The sequence below is a fragment of the Chrysochloris asiatica genome, unplaced genomic scaffold (assembly GCF_000296735.1).
Source record: "Chrysochloris asiatica unplaced genomic scaffold, ChrAsi1.0 scaffold00056, whole genome shotgun sequence".
NCBI classification, from domain to species: Eukaryota; Metazoa; Chordata; class Mammalia; order Afrosoricida; family Chrysochloridae; genus Chrysochloris; species Chrysochloris asiatica.
The window spans coordinates 5,713,435-5,720,096 of NW_006408574.1; positions in this window are offsets into that span (position 1 = coordinate 5,713,435).

Below are 6,662 nucleotides of genomic sequence, written 5' to 3' on the forward strand. Positions count from 1 at the left end.
CCCCACGTGGTCTCACCCAAGATGGCGGCTCCTGGAGCAGCCAAGCATCCTGGACTAGAAAGCAATGGATTTCTTTCTTCTGCCACAAATTCCCCCAGCTGTGAGCCTTTAAACCTTCTAAGTTTTCCTTTATATGTGTTCAGAGTTCTGGGACCATCCCCTGAGCCTGCTTGGTTGGGTATTCTGTGTTGTTGCTGGCGGAGCTCTTTGCTACACGTCCACCCGATCTGCCATCTTGTTTATTCTCTCCACCACAACTCTTACTGGGGGACCCTGAGCTGAGGTTTGATGACCCCCAATGTCTCCTCATCGCTAGAATGAACCTTACCCCTTGCCTTTTAGAGCAAAGCTGGGTAGAGGCAAATGACCCAGCAATTCTACCTCTAGGTTTAAACCCAATAGACTTGAAATCAGGGCCACAGACAGACAGACAGACACCACTGTTCACAGCTATTCACAATAGCTAGATGTGGAAACAATGCAAGTATCGATCAACAATGAATGGATAGGCATGGTAGTTCACTCATACAATGGAATGTCCCCTTAACCAGCCCACGGTCAGCTAATGGATTCCAGCTCAGAGCCACCGTATAGGACAGGACAGAAAGTCTGCAGGGCATTCCCAAGGCTGTGAATCATTATAAACACAGACTATCTCATCTTCTTCCCAGGGAGTGGCTGGTAGCTTTGATCCGATGACCAGACAGTTACAGCCGGGCGCTCATCCACTGCCCACCAGTGCACCTGAATGGACTGTTACTCTGTCATAAATGGAGTCTTGATACATGCTTTAACATGGATGCACCTTGAAAACCAAGCTAAACCAGCCAGACACAAAAGGACAAATATTGTTTATGCTCACTTACATCAAATAGCTGAAAGAGAGCCATTCACAGGGATAGTTGATGACTGCTTACCAGGGGCCCAGGGGTAGTTACTCTTAAATGGATACAGAGTTTTTGTTTGATGAGTTGAAGACGTTTGGGGAATAGACAGAGACAGACAATTAGCAGTTACTGGGGTGCTGGTGACCCTGTGTATGATTTCCGAGGCTGTAAATCTTACAGGAGCAGAAAGCCTCATCCTTTTCCCATGGCACCACTGGTAGTTTTGAACTGCTGACCTTGAGGTTAGCAGCCCCACTCATCACCTCTATGCTACCAGAGTTCCTTGGGGACTGAGGGTAGGAGATGGAAATTATTTCTCAATGGATACAGGGTTTCCTTTTGTGGCGGGGGATAGAAATGTTTTGGAAATAGATCGTCATGGTGGTTGCACAAATTGGTGAATGTAATGAGTGTGTTTAAAAATTGTGGCATGGCGATTTTTATATTGTATGTGTTCTAGCCCAATAACTCGTAAAAGTTATTTTTTAAAATGGGGGGAGCAGAAGAAAGCCTGCAACATTAGCTGAAGCCCAAACTGCTGTTGTTTGCAAGAAAGGACCAAGTAGAGTGTGACAAAACTGTGGAGCAAAACTCAAACTCATAAAAAAAACCACCAGGCTCACTGGTCGGATGGAGAGAGGTGGGTCCCCGAGACTATGGCCCTTGGTCCCCCTTCAGGTCTGGAACTGAACTCACACCCATGGCTGAATTTTTCTACCGAACAGTAGACAGCTTTATTAGGGGGGAAAGTAACCCCAAGGACATAGGCACCCCTTAGGATATTCAACTATTTGAGATTGCAAGAGCAGAATTTATAAAAGGACAAAGTTCAGAAGGGTTAGGAAAGGAGGAGGCACAGAAACAGGAAACCCAGGGAGGAAGTGGGAGGAGTCATGTTACCATGGTGAGGGTTGCAGTCAATCAAATGAAACAAAATGTGTATGAACTGTTGACCGGAAAACTGATCTGCTTGGTAAACCTTCACCCAATTCACAAGAAATCGTTAAGGAAAAAAACACGAGTGGCCCAAGAAAGAACCCAGGAGGATCACTGAGTACCAGGGGAAAGATGCAGGGTTTTCAGAGAGATGCAAGGACTGAAGAGTTGAAAGAAGAAGCCATAAGGGGGTGTGGGGGGAGATGGAGGGTCGTGCAGAAGAGAGAAGTCAAGAGCGAGGTGTGTCCATGTGAGAGTGCCCACTTCTGAGAGCCTTGGCCTGCCATGTTCCCTAGAATGAGACAGAACCAAGTAAGATCAAATCCCAATTCACGATATCCAATCCTTGTTCACTCAGATGCCCTCAATGAAGGCTAAGGACATTTTAGTGCCAGAATGCATCCTCCTACATCACCACTGTGGGGGGCCCTGGGTAAGGTAATAGCTGAACAGGAGATTGGGGTTCAAGTCCACCCAGAACTGCCTCTGAAGAATGGCCTGGTGAGCTACTTCCAAACAATCAGCCTCTGGAAGCCTTGAGGAGCACAGTTCTGCTCTGACACACATGCGGTGATATGAGTCAGAGTTGACTCGGGATCAGCTGATAGGTTTGCTTTGGTATACTGCCACAGTAAGCCGGTGTGGCTAGCCACATGAGGCTGAGTGAGCCACTCTGCCCTACTGGGTACAAGAAATATTAAATGTAAATCCCGGAGTCCTCCCCACAACCCTTATGAAAATCACAGTTCACAAGAAATGTCCTTTTATGACAGAAAGGATTGTTGGGTGCCATTGAGTCAGTTCTGACTCATAGTGACCCAATGTACAATGGATTGAAACACCATCCTGACCAGAAGCTTTTACGTTGGAGCCCATTATTGCTGCCACGGTGTCAGTCCATCTCATTGGGGTCTCCCTCTTTTTCACTGACTTTACCCAGCATAATGTCCTTCTCCTAGGTCTGGTCTCTCCTGGCCATATGTGCCACTCTAGCTATTTCTTGTTCTCAGATGCCGTGTGTGGGGTGGGGTCTCCCTGTCCCTGTCTTTCCCACAGGGCAGCTTATGACAGCTCAGCTTGTCTGGACTTGCAAGAAAACAACAGGGCCTCATAAATATAGGTGGTGTTCACAGTGATTTATCATACACCAGGTCCCCAGATGGCCCTTCCTCGGCTGAGTCTTTCTCCCGAAAATAGAAAAATAATCTGGATTCTTTACCCCATTCTTCAGGTTAGAGCAGGTCTGCAATCCACTCAGTCAAAACTAGAACCAGGGATGTTGACAGGATTCCTTAAAGACTGAGAATAACACAAAGACTGCATTCCACCTGGTAGATGATTACGGGAACGGCATTCCTGTGCATTCAGGCAGGCGCTGATTTTGATGTAGCATGAAGCAGTGGAAATGTCCAGGCCTGGTGGAACGATGGCAGATAAGCTCGGGATAGATCCATCCATCGTCTCCTGGTAGCCAGACTCTCCCATCACGCATGGCCAGGCCTGGCCCGGCCGATGAACAGTAGATTGCTCTACGATGACTAAGACAGTTAACCTTGTATGAACAAAAGTTTGGGTGGGTTTGTGCAGGGCTTTTTCTACCAGACATAAGGTCATTTGTCAAAGTCCATAGGGGAACACAGTGGCTCTGTAGGATAAACACTGGATTTTGAACCACAAAGCAGTTCAAGCCCACCAGCTGTTCTTCAAGAGAAACATGAAACTTTTTGCTCTTGCAAAGATTAACAACCTTGCCGACCCTATGCAGGATCACTATGAGTCCAAACCAACTAGACAGCGCTTAGCAACAACAACAATAGTTGAAGAATGGAATCAAAATTGGCTGTAAATCACCTGCTTTGTTTCTAAAGAGCCAGTTGGAAAAGGTACCTACGTGTACACACTTAAGATGTATGATTGGAACCATCACAGTCAAGCGAATATCACATGAGTCACATGGACTTTGTGGCTGCCCATTGCAGAAAACTGTGATGTTGCTGTAGCGTAGTCTGTGGAGTACGCAGCAGCAGGCTGGGGAAGCTTGACCTATCGCAAGAATGGCCACAATGGGACCCAGAGAGAGACACAAAATGAACGTACACTGCTTGGGAAAACGCTGCCCATAGATTCGCTCGACACACACGTGCCAGCATCTTCAATCTGTAAAACAGACAAATCTGTGAAACAGAAATAAGGCAAAGCACACTTAACCAAAGGCCATCTAATGTAAAGATCTGTGTGAAGTTATCGTTAATGCTGATGAGAGACAGACTCCCACCAACCTTGTGCCTGAACACTTCAGGTAGGGGAGAGTGTTTGGTGGTAAAGGACTTAAACACTGTCGTTAATACATTGTTGTTGTTGTTAAGTGCCGTCAAGTACGTTCCCACTCATTATGACCCTGTGTAGGGTTTCCAAGAAGAGGCTGGTGAATTTGAACGGCCAACCTTGCGGTCCAGTGCATTACCCCACAGCACCACACTAGGACTCCTTAATATGTAGCAGGTTGGTTTCAATTGGCGGCTGGGAGTTATGACTTCCATCCGGAGAGATCTTTTCTGTTTTTGATGACTGTGGTAAATATGCACGTATCAAAAGCTGGTCTCACCTGCACATGGACCATCCATTATCCTCCAGGCTGTACATAGTGTTGGTTGATCATTACCATAATCTCTTTCCGGTTTTCCCAGCACCCTTCACTTCTCCAGTCATTGGAGGGCCTACGGCCATGATGCTGGTGACCACTTGCTCGAATCCATGCATGTCTCTCCTGCTGGCCATGGCTCTACAGCCCCCAGTGACCTCCACGTTGGAGCCACCTGTGCTGGAGGTGCCTGGAAGCTGCTGTGTGGATAGGCTAAGAACCTCCACGGCCTCACAGTCCACACTTCTGTCCCTAATCCCCAGACAAACATCACAACGCCTGACATCTTTGGCCTCTGTGTGAGGTACACCAAGTCTTCAAGTGAGAACAGTGGGGCTGGAGCAGGCTTCTCACTGCTAACTGCCTCAGCCAATGTGGGCAGTTGTCAGAGGGGACAGTCAGCACCACAGCCCCGGCTGGCCTGGGCTTACTCACTCATCGGTAGCAAACATTTCACAAATTCTCTCGCCACAGCTAACGCTCTGCTGCTGGGTCTGACTGGCATCTGTTTCTCCCAACTCCACACACCTTTCCACAGAATCAAGGGGACAATCCCTGCCAGGGACGAGGACCCAGGCAACAAAGAAAGCTCGGGTTCACTTTTGCTTACTAGTCTGTAATGAACAAATCCACATAAGCAAAGCAATCACAGTCTTAACTGTACCTATTACTTATCTGTGATGGACAGTTTCACATCAACAAGGTAAGCACAGGCTCACTTGTGTTTACTAGTCTGTAATTAACAAATTCATGTAAGCATAGTAAGCACAGTCTTAACTGTACCTGTTACAAATCTGTGGCGAACAATTTCACATGTTTTTCACTTGTCAAAGATGTATTAAAACCCAAGTTAAACAGTTCCCTGCAGATTAGTAAGTACGCACAAGTAAGCTTCCGCTTACCTTGCTTATAGTCTACTGTGGGTATTGTGTATGCTGCTAAGAATGTCCTCCCGCAGTTGGTTTTCATCATGACTTCTGCAGCTGATGTGCTGACCATGTTGATGGTGTTGTTAGCTGCCAGCGAGTTGGTCCTCCTCATAGCAACCCTATGCACAGCACAACAGTCCTGTCCGGTCCTGCACCAACCTTACAATCTGTGCTACACTTGAGCCCATTGCTGCTCTCACTGTGTCAATCCATCTCGTTGGGGGGGCTTCCTCTTTTTCTTTGACCCTCCACTTTACCAAGCATGATGGCCTTCTTCAGGGACTGGTCCCTCTTGGTAATACGTCAGACGTATGAGAGATGAAGTCTGGCCATCCTGGCTTCTAAGGAGCATGTGACTGTACTTCTTCCAACACAGATATATTTGTTGGCAGTCCATGGTACGTTTCTTCTTTCTTTTTAAGCTTTTAGTGTGAATTGAGTGAGAAAAAGTTTACAGGGCAGACCATCAGTTTTTTGGGTTTTTTTAATGCTTTATTGTGAATTATGTGATAGTTTACATGGGAGAACATTAGCTTCACATTGATCCCATCGTATATCATTTCCTTGCCATGGTTACAATCCCCTCCATGCATCATCCACCAACCAAAGGGTATACCCTGCAAGCCTGCCCCCAATCATCAACACACAGTCCTTCTCCGTCTCCGGATCCAAACTCCCCAGCCGCTCCATCTCTCCATGTCATTGTATCTGCCTCCATCTCTGACATCACTGCTGCTCTGGGTAGGGTTCCATTCTTTGCTCTTTTCCTTTGATGGTCCCGGGACCTCCGCTCCTAGATTGCAAATTTAATCACTCCCCTCCCTTTGCCACAAAATGTCTACCTTTACATTTCCAGCCCTTACAATCAGTCCTGATAACAATTATTCACTATTGTATCACAAGAGACTTACTTATCCGCATTTCCTTTCATCAGCCCCGCCTAGACAGATTGGATACTACTCAGTGGAGATTCTACCTTCCCCCACGTCCCCTGGATCTAGGTACCCTCTTGAAAGCTTGTAAGCCAGTCACTCCTTGCCTCTGTAGCCCTCCCCCTCCCCCCATTCTGGGTAGCCAATGTCCAAGTTGCCCATCCCTGTCCTCTCTACGTGTGGAGGGGTGGGAATGATCCTCACTGTAAAGATTTGTTCTCTCTTTTGAGCTACTGCATCCTTAGGTGTAGGTCAAGTTCATCAAATTGTATCAGATTACTCTTTTTTTCCTCTTCTTTCTTCTTCTAGTTGAGCTCTGATCATCCAGTCACTGAAG